The sequence below is a fragment of the Leuresthes tenuis genome, unplaced genomic scaffold, assembly GCF_036924035.1.
Source record: "Leuresthes tenuis unplaced genomic scaffold, fLeuTen1.0.hap1 SCAF_2, whole genome shotgun sequence".
NCBI classification, from domain to species: Eukaryota; Metazoa; Chordata; class Actinopteri; order Atheriniformes; family Atherinopsidae; genus Leuresthes; species Leuresthes tenuis.
In genome coordinates this window covers 14,469,513-14,484,929 of record NW_027325356.1, presented here as the reverse complement: position 1 = coordinate 14,484,929, position 15,417 = coordinate 14,469,513, and the positions used below count along the sequence as shown (strand labels likewise).

The window sequence follows — 15,417 nt, the reverse complement described above, 5'->3', positions numbered from 1 at the left end:
AGCGCTCGCTCTCTGTCCGGCTTCTTGAAAATTTCCCTCAGCGCGCAGGATATTTTGGTGCTGAAAAGCGGGACAGGCTTGTCGGCTAATGTGCATCTTCTGGCTCGCGTGAAATGACCCAGCAGAGGATCTGAAGGTAGGTTCTCAGCCCCGTAATCGGCTTATTCTGGTGCACATCTCCTCCGCAGCAGAAGACGTGGTGAAGATCTTTGTGACCTCTCCGACCAAGCTGTGTAATGTTCAAACTGCACGCCTTGTGTGTGAGTGTGTGTGTAGGTGTGTGTGTGTGTGTGAGAGCTCAGCGTGAGTCCCTGCCTGCTGGACGGGAGCCTGTAGTGTGTGTGGCTGCATTGCATTGCAGTGTCTCCGCTCGGCTTTTCCCCATCTCTGAATGGTTAAGTTGTGATTCAGACGCCGCGATGCTCGTTTAAATCGAGGGAACTTGTAGAGTATTTTTAGCTGTCGACTTCTCCACCGGCGTCGCTTTGGGGGTTTTTTTCGGCTGCTGCTGGGGGTCGCCCGGTGAGTTTTTTTTTTTTTCACATTATCATTATTTAGCAAAGCTCCTGTTTCAGAAACCGCAGGATACGGCGCGTGGACTAACGGAGGGTTAGCTCCGTGGTGGGTGTGCGGAGTCAAAGACGCACGGGGGAGTTCACGGAGGAGCGTGGGACGTAAATTTAACGGCACTGGCCGGAGATAGCCAGCCTCCGCCATGTTTCCATGTAATTTAAGCTGCCACTGTGCCTCGGGCAATTGTTTCTAACTTTTTCTGTTTGTCCAAAACGTGCACACATCAAAGGGGGGGCAACCTGTGTGAGGCGTGTTACTGTCGTGCTTTCAGAAAAAAAAGAAAGCAACGGTAAACCTTTATGAGACTCACAGGGAGGTCTGTGCATTTTGAGCCGTGGATGTTATTTTCAGCTTTTTCCAGCGTGTTTCCCACGCCTGGGTTCATGTGGTTGCCATTCTCCGGCTAACCTGCGCTTGCGTTGTCACGGCTGAAGAGAGCATGAATTTCTTCACTGGGGGGGGGGTATCTATAGTAATGCTGTCCACTGCAGCAGCCCGGCAATGTTTGCTAAATAGTGAGGATGCCTGCCTGTCTCGGCTCCGCTGCCACACCCCTTCATTGAAAGACGAGGCTTTTGATATCCAGCCCTTTAATACGGGTGACCCCATGCTGTTATTCCTGCAGGAAATCTCGAGATATCTCCAAGCCCCCCGCCCCCCGTATTTGGCGAGGGGTCGAGCTGAATGATCACATGTGTCCATGCCAAGTTTGTGCTCAAGGATCGATACATTTCAGGGCTACTAGTATTGCTGCGGGTGGATCCATCATCAGTCAATGAATTTAGAGAGCCTGCCCAGTGTGTGGACGGCGATTCTGTGAGGAGGGAGGCTGATGTGACAGGTCATATGAGATGAGAGAGGAGGGGAGGGGGGGGGGGGGGGGGGGTGGGTTTCAAGTCTCCAATGTTTGATGTGCAAGTGAGTTTCTCTGGCAGTTTAATGGGCAAAAGTAAATCCTCCCCCTGAAGCCCTCCATCTCCTCCCCTCCTTTTCTGGCAGCCCAGAGCTTGGCTTGTCAGAAGAAGACACATGACCTTATAGACTGCAGGTTCCAGTGTGTGTGTGTGTGCATGCAATGCCCCAGGAACGAGTGCTCTCTCCTCACTTTTTTTTCTTCTGTACCTTTTCGTTCCTCCAGGTATGTCCAACACCAGCCTGTGAGCTTATACGCGTCCGAATAGCACTCCCATGGGTGAGGAAAGTGTTCCTCTAAGATCTATAATTAAGTGTGCAAAGGAAAACGACGGCAGAGAGTGTGCCGCCGCGCCTCCCCAACTTGCCCTGTGTTAAAATGTGTCCTTTCAAAATGGCAGCGCTCGTCTAATGAGCCAGGCCTCTGCGCTGATCGGCTCGGCCTGCGTTTCATTTCTGTGAAAATGTCATTTTTCACCCCCCCCCCTCCTCCAGAGCCCCGTTGTTAACTGTTGCCATCAGCTGCTGCTGCTGCTTGGTATGCAGCCCTGTCAGCGGCCATTTATTTAACTTACCAAATTCTATCTGGCTTTCCTGACATAACGGCGGCAATCGGCAGCCTTTTCATTCCATTACCAACTGCACTGACCTTTTGGAAAATGTGTTTACGCACCCATTATGCTATTAGTTGTTCTGTGAGCAGAGCCGTCTACAGATGCGCTCCGTCCGGTGTAACTGTTCATTTATTTAGTGCTGAAATAAGTTTAGAACCACTCCGAGTCAGAGGAAAAATCCTCGAGGAAGCGTTTGACTCTTATCTTGGGATTCCATTCAGAAATGATATTCGTGGGGATGAACTAACCGACTCTAATAGTTGTTTGGTTTGTTCATGTGCTCCTGCAGAGACACTTCAAAGTCGGTGTCATAGGGGTTAGTCATCAGCCACACATGGCTAATTTATTGATCCGTCTCTTTGCTCTGCATGTGATCAGGCTTCCATCATGACCAGTGGCCACAGAGAGGAAGTAATGAGCAACCCATAATGACATTTTAATCACGGTGGTAATGCAGTGGGTCGCAGGAGGAGGGAGCAAACGGTTGAGCCAGGTAGCCCCGTTGTGAAGTCAGGAGGGGAAAAGAGCATGTGGCAAGTGTCGTTATGATCCAGGTCAGTCAGTGTTGCAGGGGCGCGGTTAGCAGCTCCACTTTGAGCTGTTGCCATTTCCCCGAAGGGTGAGTGCAAGTACTGTCGCGGTGAAAAGGAAACGCCGAGTTTGTGATCTTGGGTGCCTGTTTTATGTTAAAGGTAAACGTGACGAAGAGGCCTCTCAACGCAAGATGCAGTTAAAGCTGTGCAAAGAAAGCTTGCTCACATCACATTTTGTCTGCAGCATCTCTCGTTCCACTTGCTCCACAGTTGTCCTGAGGAAAAAATAACAATCCGACGTGTCTGATTTAATCTCAGTGAGGAGGATGCTTGTCTGTTCTGCTTGGTCACCTACTGTCATTTCTCTTATTTTTCTGAATCTTAAGAACCAAGACAAACGTTTGGAAGCGTTTGCTCCGTTGGTAACTAAGCCTTGGCATTTGTCTGCCAGCATTGTCCAAAATAATAGGTGTGGCTTCTGTCCTTGCAATCGGAATGGTTCCGAGTGAGTTAATTGGCAGTGAAAGACAAGGAGCTGAGCGATGACCTCCGTGACCTCACGTGCGTGATAGCAGTTGTACATTATGTCATGCCACGTCGCTGCTCTTAATCTGGAGCTCCTTTTTTTTTAAATTCTGAGATTTAGAACTAGTTTAACCGATTCATATTTGAAAGCACAGCGCTCTCTAGCCCCTTGTTTGGTTGCGCCTTATTGCATCTTTTTACTTCCTAGGTAAGTCCCAACCATAGGAATAGGTCAGCTGAAGGTCAGGTAGGGTCAGCTGTCCTGTTATGCCACTCCACCCTTGTGTTTCCATCGTTTTGTGTCTTGAATCGGTAGACTGTTTTATTAATTGAAGTACCAGCCACAACATTAAAACCAATGACACAAGCTGGTGTTGTAAACGTCTGAAGTTTAAGTTTTGGGACTGCCCTGCTGACGTGGCGGTGTGCTTAATGCCAGGGGTTTGAATGCAGGCGCAGGAATGTCTGGCCTCGTTCACGTGAACAATAAGACAGAGTTTCACACTTTGTTGTGACCAGCCAAGGCATGTGTTACCTGAAACACCAGAGTCAAATCACACGATTCAAAGCAAGAATTTCAGCGAAAAGGCTGCACGTTCCTCCGTCCTCCTCCTCGTGCACAGAGCTTATGCAGCATCGAACAGAGACGGCATCTTTCCCTCATATTAGACGGTTTAAACTGGTTGCGGGTGGCTGTCCCATTAAACAAGCATTAGTGTGAGGTTTCTGGCCAAACTTGTCATTTAGTTGCATTAGATGGTGAGACGGAATCCTGAACACAAGCAGCAGCAGCAACGGAAACAGAACGACCAGGAAGCCTAGTGTGGGATCCGTTTGTTTTTTCGGATGCTGGTTATGGTTGCTTAGTCTGCCTTCTTGGCACGTCCCATTACTTTAGCTTGTCTTCCCACCTCCCACTGACTTCTCATTTGCCTGCCTCCCACTCTGTCCACCATCCCATGTAGATTGCATCTCCTTGAGATTCAAGTACAGTGACTGCCTGCTGGTAACGGAGAGTATTCCTGTGCAATTGCCCTTCGCTAATTAATTGGTTTTAAATACTCAGCATGACTCCAGGACGGAACATGCTCACAGTTTTTATCTTTCTTTTTTTTTTTTTCAAGAGTCTTTTGATTAAACATTAAGTATGTTTTTTATTTTTTTAGGAAGAGCAGTTCACAGTCTCAGCTTCCAATGCCCTGCAGCAGTCTTCATATATGGTGGTCTGTCAGAGGACCTGCTTTGAAATTTGAAAATACCAAAATTCAGGCATGTTGAGCTGTTTGGAGCCAAAGTGGCCCATATGGTTGTCATAGAAACGGGGCTGAAGCTCATGCTGCTGGAGTTGTATTGTATGGATTCATTTGGAAATTTCGAATATAATCAGGATATCAGGATACTAAAGTTCACTGTTCAAACGAATCTGTGATAAATACAGAGACTCGCAAACATATTTTCGATATTTTCTTGTAGTAACTGGTGTAAGTAGGCTTTTTTTTTTTTTTTTTCTCTCCAACAAAGAAGCTGGTGACACACGAGCTGCTTTCATCCTTAATTTGGCAACACTTTACCTGTTTTCAATGGTTTGCAACATTATTTCCAGCAGTGGCTGCCAGTTGCCAATGGTCGGGCCCTTTACCCCGAGCCTTTAAGTGGAACATAAACACATTTACAGCATGTTTAAGGATCACGGCCTCAACTAAAACAGTAATACCCGGAGGAGTATGACGTGGAGCCCGAAAGACCTCTGTGGTGAAATGAGATGTCCTCCTGTTTCAGCTAAGCGCTCTGAAATGAATACCAGTTATTTCTGAATTCAAGTGTCCTCTTTTTCGGCGTCCTTGAAATGCTCGGCATCGTATTTGTTACAGCTTCCAAGCAACAAATGAGTAAGCGAATGCTGTGATGATTTAAAAATGATCCCTGGACTTTGGGATGTTTTTCCTTTTTTGCTTGGTATCAAGCATACTTTTTTTTTCTCTTGGCTTTGGAAAATTTTGGCAGTGTGAATCAGGTCATTTTGACTTTGTTCTTTTTTTTAGATGTAATCTGAACCGATGAACATATTTCAATCAGTCGGGGGAACTGATGTCCATTAAGCTACACAAACATCCGTATACTGATCATCAGATGTTGGACCACAGCTTGTAACTTGAGGGGTTTTGGCCAAAGCGAACAATTATCTCAACCTGCAGCTGAGAGAGTATCTGTCCTGAAATGTGTTTCGGGTTGCTGCTGAGCTTCAGCTATTACTGGCCTGCATCTCTGGCAGAAATCCATGCTGCCATGGCTGCCACCTCGAGGCTCATGCCTCCTAGTCACCAGGGCAGAAATGTAACCTAATCAGGTGTCTGTGGCTGCCAGTACATAAGCACACTGAACCGCGAACAGTGCCCAGATGGCTGTTTTTATCCACAACCACGTGCGAGCACTTACTACCTGCGATTTTCACGTTTCTCCTAAGATGAAATCTTAAATTGCTTTCGGCAGTGAAATTAACTCCCCATTTGTCCACTTGTTCTTTCTGCTTTGGGAGCGTTTGGTGTGGCTGCCACAGAAAATGCAGTGGGTGCCCAGAGGTTACAGGAGAACACCTATTATGTTGCAGGGTTGAATCAACAGACCGAGTCAAGGAGTCTGCAGCTGGGAAGTGAAGTAAGCATCTCTCCATTACAGCAAGGTTTTTATTTTTTTATTTTAGATCCACTCAATGAGCCATTTCATGCCAAATACTACATGTTGTGCCTATTTCTGATATCTCGTCCAAAGAACATGTGCATGTCTTAGCTATTGCTCCAAGTTATACTGTGGATTATCTCAGTAGATGGAGAGAAGATGGAGTCTGCAAACTAAAACAAAATCAAGAGAGGGGATGAGCTAAGTCGGACTTCAGGGCAGTGAGGGGAAAAAGAAAAAAAAACTCAGCCCCATCTTTCTATTTAAAAGATGAAGTTTTCTCTGCTGCTTCCTGGGTCCCTCTGCAGCTGGTTGTAACAGAATCTAATTCCCCACTCATGGACAAATGGTGTTCTCATTACTCAACACGATTGTTGACAAATCTCAGCATTCGTATCACTCCAAATTATTTCTGTCCCCGCATGTTGGAATTCCCCAGGAAGTGAGTGCGGAGCTGCTGGCGGCTGTGTTTAGCAGGGCTAAGTGAGCATTCTGGGACGACTGGAAATGTATCTCGCCCCTCGTCGCTCCTCCTCGGCCCTCCTGCAGCCTGGGCCGGCTATTCTTGGTTTTCCCTTAAGGATAAATTCCTTCAAATGTTTTGCGGGCGACTTGCATGAGTAAACCCCTTCTGGATGAGGCCACCCTGCTGGCAGAGGAGCTGAGTGTTGCAGAATAAAAAGAAGCAAGCACTCTGGGGATGAGAGGGTGATGGGCTGTCGGGGTGGCACGAAAGTGAGTGTGATGTATACCTACTGCTCTGGTTCTTGAGGCTGCCCATCAAGGACATAATAACAGATTTTTGTGTGTGGTTTATGATTTAACCTGAAAACGACAACATTTGCATTAAACTAAAGTAGCAAATCCACGAGGCCCATAATCCTCTTGTGGAGTGTCCTTTTGACTTTTGGTAAACACCGTGCACGAAGCCATTCGTTTGTTAAACAGGTTTCCAGTGAAACACCCAAGCCAGGGATGAGGTAAGCTTCTGACATCACTTGGGTCGTTTTTCTCAGTCTGAAAAGCTTTCTCCAAAAGCAGAGAAGACATTGTTACAGAGCTGTTTTCATGACTTACTGTGTGTAGCACTTTTTAGGACTAGCTAACTGATGTTAAAGTGCAAAACTGGAGGCACGGCCCTTTAAATTCACATAGATTCCCGTGCCACAGCCCAGTGGTGTGAATGTACAGAGGTTAAGGGAAATGGGATTATTATATATTTTTGTGTGTGTGATCGTCATTCTCAAAAAGGATTAAGCAAATTTCTGTACCTGACTGTATTTTTAGTTCAGAGTATCGGCAGCAGAGATGATTGCTTTAAAAATTCAGGTGGAAGTGTTTGGAAAGTCGAGCTGGATGTCGGTGTTTGCTTCAATCCCGTATAGGCCTGTCGCTTTGTGCGGTGAACACGACTTCTCTCTTCTGTCGTACAACGCAAGCAAAGTGCACGTTCACAAAGGTGGCATCGCTACACAAAGTGACATTTGACCACTAAGTGGCAGAGTGAGCTTCGTTTGACGCTTCTCCGTTGAACGGTTTTCACTTTGCAGCCCCTTTCGGTCTTATCCAACCTGACGCGGCAAAATTTCTGCCGATGGATGGGACCAGAAATAGCACTTTTAAGTGGCTGGTAATGTATGACTGTTACACAATCATACTGTCAGTGCTCTGTGCCCTTGGCCAGAACCTTTCTGTCTGGTATACACTCGCCTCCCCACGAGCCTCTGGTGTTGCTTGTGGAGGTTGTAGAGTTTGAATAGAGCTATATAAGGGAAACCGCTCTTTGTTTATTAGTTAAGGGAGAGTACAAGGGAGTGCTGCCAGGCCTTCAGAGTAGAAAATGGGGACAGAAAGAGGAGGCCCAAACACCACTCAAACAGAGTGGACTCTGCTATGTGGAGCAGTAAACATGGCCTTTTCTTTTTTCTTTTTTTTTTTTAAGGCAGCGGTACAGTTGTGGCAGCTGGCTTGACTTACGGGAAGCTCAGTTTTAATCAAGTGGCTGAAAATAGCCTTTTATTGGGCTTATGGGCAGTAGGCACTAATCCAATTAGCAACAAGGATTGAGTGGCCACGTAAGCTGCCAACAGTTCTGATAGACATTTTACAGTGGATATTTTGACATATTGTGGTGGGAACTGGCAGGTATATCGCAGTATATTCCATCTCCATGAAAGACATGGGCTGCTCGGCTCTCAGGCTCTTTGGTCTTGCTAGCTTCTGCAAAAATTGGACCATGCTCAGCAGCTTGATGGTGTTTTAAATGTCAGACTAAGTTCGTTGTTTGGCCAGAATCCGCAGGATGGGGCTCGCAGGACTGAAAGTTTCACATTAGTCAGGTATTCCCTGACATTGCTTTTCCACTTTTTTTTTTTTTTTTTTGTCTCGGTCACTGTCATTTTTAATGTTCGTGGAAAATGTGTTAACTTTTAGTTTCGCCGTGGACGTAGTTGTTGCTCTTTGTGAGCACCACATCGGTTGGTGAAAATGTGCTGAGTGAATCCAGAAATAATAACTGGGGGAAACTATTTTTCACTGAACCAGCTCCTTAAACATGTGGCTAAACCTGATATCTCCACTTTTACACATCTGTACAAATACGTCCCATTATATCATTAATAGGAATGAAGTTTACAGTTCTCTTAAAGGTGTTGGAAGCCAGTAGTTAAAGGTAATACTTTAAACCGTGCTCACATAATTTTCCCTTTAAATGCACTCCACATGAGCTGCACACGGTCGAGGATGTTGCCCCCAACTCGTTGTTTTTCTTTGTTTAGGATTAATGAAAACCACGGGATCTGATGCTTCACAAACACAGTATGCTTGGTTTTTGAGTCCACTGTTTGAAAACAGCTGCATGCTCACTTGTACTCCTCCACTGAATTTAATAGAGATAATCCAGTCAGTCTTTTCTTCTGTGCTCATATTAAACAAGATTGCTAATGTTCAAAGTTGGTCCACACAGGGTTTCATATCGACATGTCTGTGGGGAGCTTGTTCGCCAGCTGGCAAAGACACAAATGCTGCATTGTCAGATTCCTCTGTCTAGATGGACTCAGGCATTTTTGTCTTTTGGACTGGGGGTAGAATGCCAGCCTTGTCCTCAGTCCAGTTACTTATCTCCATAGTGCACAACCCCAGGAAAAATGACTGCTGGGGGGCATCTCTGCCCAACCCTTCAGGTCTTTAACAACATGATTGTTACATCTCTCAGTTAGAAGACTGACTTTGCTGTTGATGGTTGTACTATTAAAAGGAGGTATCTTCTCAGTTGGCTATAAGGTTATTTGTGTCTGTAAGACTGCTGGGCAAACGCCAGTCGTTGCAGGAATGCTCATGCATGGACGCAGTCTGGATTTTTATTAGGCTAAACATCGTGGATTTAAATGCCAGTTACAAGTGGAATTTGGGAAAATAGGATTGTTGTTTTTGATCTGTTTCCCCCAGATGTCAAATGCAGCTTGTTCCTTGACTGAATTTTTTTTTTTTTTTAATCCAGCTGTGCAAGCAGGTGACTGCTCCTCAGCAACCTGGCATTGCAGCATGCTTCCTTCATCTTACACTGATTTATTTAGACAGGTTGTGGGTTTGGTAGTGTTTGTGATACAGTATTTATGTACACATGGAGATATTAACGGGATACACAGTTTGAGAAACATGTTTGCTTTCGAGAGTCCTATAAGAAGATCAACATAGTGTCACATCTGTCCATTAACTTGTAAAGACCTAATGTAGCATATGTGTGCAACTGTGCATTAATTTAAGACTGCACACAAGATTATGAGTTCATCCTTCTTTAGATTGATACAAAAAAATGATTTTCTGGAATATATAATCAAGACAGGTGCCCAACAACATGCATTTTGATTTGATTAAATAGGAAAGCAGAATGCCTTAAGGTTCAGGGCAGTGTATCAACTTTTGAAGGCACACCAGTATTTCTTTTTCTAAACTTTATATTCTACCAGACTAGTTATTTTCATATTAACATCATAGTGATTAAAGTCAGCTACTGCCTGCAGCTACCGCTGCAAACAGACTGAAATTGCTGACATTAGTTGGGCAGAGTACAGCAGTTATTCGAGAGAAACTGCAATGACAAGTTCATTGCTTTGGTTTACTGTGAAACTTTAATGCAGAGACTTATGTAATTTCTGCTTGGTTAACATAAACATGGCTCGAATACCAATGAACTGTTAATAAGTAGTTCAAAGCAATGATATTTTCTCAATTATATCTTTCAGCCGAAAAGACCAAATTTCAATGTTACGAACTGTCGGAAAAACATTGGTATAGCTAAGCATTAAGCTACAGTGAGCAAAGCGGTTAGCTTATTTAGCATAAAGTCTGGAAGCAGCTTTTCTATGTCTCTGGCCAGACTTGAAATTCACTGGGTAGCACGTTTTTAAAGTTGTCGTAAGTCATATATATATATTGTATGTTTACTTTGAACAAAAGCAACATTTTAAAACTGCTTGGACCAGTAGAGTTCTGTGCTAGGTGTATGAGATGTAATGCTAATTCAAGCTACTTTCTTTCTAGCTAAATGGCACATACAGGTAAAGTTCTCTGGATATTTGAGTCTACCACTCATTAATGAGTTGTAGATGAGATGTGAAATGTCAAGCGTCTTGAATTATTCATCCTAAAACATTGTAGCCTCAATTTAAGAGCATTTTTAGTATTTATTAGTACAACAGTTTATAATTGATGTTGGCAACTTTCCTTTGGTAATCCTATCATCAGCATACTGGACTCTGAATTCACAGTACTGGCCCCCTTCTCCCTTCCATCTCTGCCTTTGATACGGTTTTGGTATTCCTGTTGAAAGATAAGCTGTCCTGGAATCAGCCCCAGTCTGCTGACCGAGCAGGAAACAGTAGCAGCCCCCCACCCCTCCTACCCCGTCTGCTCCTCCACCCCTTAAACCTCAGCTCATTCATTTCTGCCTCCTTTATCTACCCTTCTCTTAATATCTGTCACCCCTATCTCTGTTTCACCACCCCGCCCATGTCTCTCCTCAACCACTCCATGGATAGCCAGCGTGTCAACACCTCGGCTGCGGCAGGGATGAACTGGCACAAGTTGGGCTTTTTCGGCCGTAAATCAACACGCACGTCTGCTAAATTAGTGAAATATGGTGTTTAGAAGGACGTTCGTCATTTTGTTCTGGGTATGCAGAAAATTGAGTCCTCATGTATGATTTATAATGACTGGAAATGGAAACCCCAAATTTGCCGGACTAGAAGAGCACATTGTGAGCACCGAGATACTGTATGCTCTGTTCGAATAATGGAGTTACTATTATGCTAAAATTAAAATGGACTTTTCACTTAATTCCTACTCGCAGTCGGTCACACTGTAAATGCAAGGATTGCTATAACAAACATTTTGCTTAACTCGGATGATTCTTGTGACTAGATTATGACTGTTTATGTTGGATTTGCTTTGACACAGGCAACACGTGGCACAATATGAAGTTTACCCCATAAACCAGTTGTTCCAGGAGGGATTTAATCATTAATGGAAAGTGTATTTGGCTACCTAATGCATAGATGGAATCTGTTGCATAGATGTACTTAGAATATGCATAGATGAAGGAGTCTGATTTCAACCAGAATCGTAGCTTCCATGTTTTAAGCTCTAAGCTTAAAGGAATCCATATGAGAGTGTGCTCTCTCATTATCTCGTGTGCCTTCCATTGCCATCTGACCTCCTAAACAATCCGGACTACTTAATGTGTTTGCGGTGAGTTGGGAACAGCTCTTGCCTGCTCCTAACAATAGACCTGACAAACAAGGGGCCTGGCTTTCGCTTTACAGACAGCTTGGGAAAGCTGGGCTTGGAGGGGCTGGATTGTTCACCAACAATAGGCAGCCACAGCTCTGTAAGGCGGTTTACCTCCCATGTCATGTTTTTTCTTTCCTCCAGTGTCCCTGGGCCTCTGAACAGCCCCAGCCTGCTTTTTAATTGGTTTTTCTGCACATTGGCCAGCTTACCTGCCTGAAATTGTGATCACATCAACCTGCCCTGGAATTACTTGTAACCTTTCGGAGAGCGTCGCACCTTGAAAAGCACTGAAAACATTTACTGCAGAAGTGGCTAATGGAAAGCTGTGGGCTGGCATTGCTTACAGTAATTAAAATGTATGTGAATCCGTGTCGCTCTAGACCATGTTGGGTTTTGAGGGCCAACGCAGCTGGAGGTCCAATAACAGAGCGTTACTTGCAGCTGTCCATTCAGCGAGCGGATTAATGGACTTCCATATCTGTACTGCTGAGATGCAAAAGAAGATTAGGCCAGCAGCTCAAGAAGAGAGTTGGTCCGTCCTAATCTGTTGCACTGCCAAACTAAGTCCGAGTGTTTTCCCTTTTTATGGCTGATTTGTCAGGATGAGTTTTAGAGTGAGCACAATGGCTTCCCATATGCACCAAACAGTGCTAAGGGCTACACATTTTGAAGTATTATATGAAGCAGTACTTCTTGAATGAAAGCAGCTAGAGAATGTACTTTGTGTGATTTTTGTTCATGTGGCATTGGTTTTCGTTTAGCCTTTCTTAGAACCTTGAAGCCCAGCTGTGTTCACATATTGACCCAGTTAATTATTGTGCTATGGCTCTAGATCGACCTGACAATTAGTTGGACCATTTTCCTCCAGCTGTTCACTCATTACACGTGGAACCAGCTGGGATATTATTAAAGCTAACTACTAGTTACTTTACGGTTTAAATTGAGATCTCAGCTCCAGGTTCACGTAAAGTGACCAGGACAACTTCGACCCCCAGTAAGGCTGCAGTTATCTGATGATGTTCAGTGTCATCTGAACCTTTTTTTTTTGTGAAGGATGCTCAAGTCCCTTCTTCTGATGGTGGAAACAGACAGATGTGACCTGCTTTTTCTGGGTCAAACATTTTAAGGGAATTCTCTGTGCCTCCAGGCCTGGATGGTGGTTAATGAGTAACTGAAAGGGCGATGTGATAATTCACAACAAGTTAAGGATTTATGCAGGGGAGCGAATTTGACAACTGCCTCAAATAGTTTGTTCTGGAAAAGATGTGCTAATTAGCGCTGCAAACCGCTTCAGTGGGTCTTTCAAATGCAGCCATGATTTTCGTGTATCTGTGTGGTGTTTTTGTTACAGTTTTGTCATCAGTTAATGTTGTGCTTTTATCGGTTTGGCTAACATTTCATGGCTGTGGCTCAGAGAACAGGAAGCAACTTGCTGTTGATAGGGCCTGTCAGACTTATCACAAAATCATCTGGTTGTAGAAAAATTGCTTTCTGCATTTGCTTTTGCATCATTCTATAATTGACGTGTAGAGAGAGCTGAACGAAACCCACAGAAATATCCTATTTTGGTTTAAACTTTTGGTTGCACTCCTGCATTGTCAACACTGTGGGCACACTCTAGTTTTAACCAAGATGAAAAAAAGCATTCCTTTTTTTTTCCTGGCATAGAATTAATTAATTGAATAATTAGTAGCATTTAGTTGTATGAAAATGAATGGCTAACGAAAGGTGAATGGTTTGAGCTCTTAGTTGAGATATAAATATGGGATCCAGAGAATGGCACCTTTCCTGCAGAAGGCTGGAGTGGTGAGAAATGCTTTTCTTTTTACACTCCTGTTGGAACGCCCATGAAATTCTCATGTCATCGTATCATGTAAGTTTACTCTGGTCAAACAGAAAGCAGTAGGACACGCACACAAGAGCTGAGGGGGAGGGAAAAGGTGTAAACCACATGTAGATCATCAATGTAAACACACTGTTGCTTCTCTTCTGCCCCCACCACCACTCCCCACCTCGTCTGGATGGGTTTGATTCCATTCATGGAGCTGAGTCGGGTTGAGCAGGGAGGTGAGGGGATGGTGGGGTGGGGGGGGTGGGTTGTTCTGTAATTGAATTAGAAGCCCTCCCTCTGCAAAGCACCTCGCCCACCTCCCCCGCACCTTCTGGAAAGGCAGGACTAATCATTGAGAATCTGCCCTCCCAAGGGAGCACAGAATGGTTGCCTTGTATAGAAGAGAGTCGAGTGGAGCTCTGTTGTGTCTGTTTGTGTGCAACACCCCTACAGTACCTATTTTGGTGGGTAAAATGTGTCTGCGGGGTGTCTGATTTCAAGAGATTGTCCATACCCAGGCCACATTAAATGAAGTGTCTGGATGCCGACCTTCTGACCCCTTTAACCTCTTCATAGGATGACTGTGTAACAACTTTATGCGAGTGTGTGTGTGTGTGTGTGTGATGCAGAGCAACAGCTGTTCTCCAGATGTCTTCAACTCTCCAAAAAAGGGATAAAAATGATAGGATAAAGGGGAGGGGGAAAAAAGTATAGATGAGGCCCCGTGTGTATGTCTGTATATCTGATGGCAGCCAGGGTGGTTTCCGTGGAAACATGTACAGTTAAAGAAGTCTGAAATAAGTCATTGCACTAAGTTGAGGGAAAAAAAATCCCAACCCATCCAAATTCATTTAACTTTTGTCTGCCTTAATGAAATTAATTTCAGCACGGTGCTTTACTTATTAAATGTGTCTATTGTCTGTGGGTTCTGAACAAAGCCATAAACTCTGACGCTGTGTAGATGTGAGCTGCATGCCGTGTAATAAGAGAAAACAATTCATTAGAGCCACACTGAGCCAGGAATGTAAACGCTTGTACCGCAAAATGCAAAAATCCTCCCAAGCTATATATCATATCCGGTCTCTCGTTCTCTGTTGGATTCCACGACACAAGTAATAAAGCAGTCCATACGTAAAGATACCTGAAAACTAGGATGAGCAAGCAGGCATGTATTTCTTTGACTTTTTTTAATAGAATTTTTGTGCATACAGTGATAAATGGCAGTAGCCAAACAGCATGTAAAAAAAAAAAAAAAAAAAAAAGATCATAAGCTGCCCTTATATCTAAAGACTGACTTAAGACTGGCCATAAGAGGAACCATACTAATCAACCTCTTGTCATTAGTGGACATTTGCCCTGGAAGTTTACAAGTTCCTCTGCTTCTTACAGGTAAAAGGGAATGTGTGATTGCTTCCTTTGATTTACCTTTTTTACTCTTTCCAAATATGTTAATTCATAAGCAGTTGTAGTTGTATTCCACCTCTGTCTTGATTCCCCTGTAGATGTAATTTTCTTTAGGCCCTCTGTAATGAGTGCCCCCCCCCCCCCCCCCCCCCCCCCCCCCCCCCCCCCCCCGCACACACATTTATCAAGTCCAGATCCCATGGACCCATTTAGCTAATTGCATATCAGAGTCTGCTACTTATCTATGACGGTGCAGCAAGACACAAGACAATTAGTTAGTGGGCTTCAGTCCGTCAGCACTGCAAGGCTTAGATGTGCTGTTTTCCGTGATTTAAAACTTTCACTCCCCATTTACAAATACGGTAGTTACAGCATCCTCCTGGGATAGCTTTTCCTCTCAGCGTTGCTTCTCAAAATTCCGCACATTCCTCTGCCTTTGCAGTTTAGGGGTTTTAAGGTTGCATAGTTGGTGCTGTGGAGAGGTTAGCTGGTGCTTGGATTGTCCTTGATGCTAGAGTTTAATGCCCCACGGACGTGTTTGCATAGACAACTCTGTCCC

The 15,417-nt window shown here is 44.4% G+C and overlaps 1 protein-coding gene across 1 annotated transcript in view; it reads left to right on the top strand.

Annotated features, from left to right (window-relative positions):
* tln2a (talin 2a) overlaps positions 1 to 15,417 on the top strand; it is a 75,323-nt gene continuing 59,906 nt past the window's right edge. Inside the window, exon 1 of the mRNA XM_072380296.1 lies at positions 1 to 136. The gene's annotated coding sequence lies outside the window, so the exon portion shown is untranslated. The remainder of the gene's footprint in view (positions 137 to 15,417) is intronic.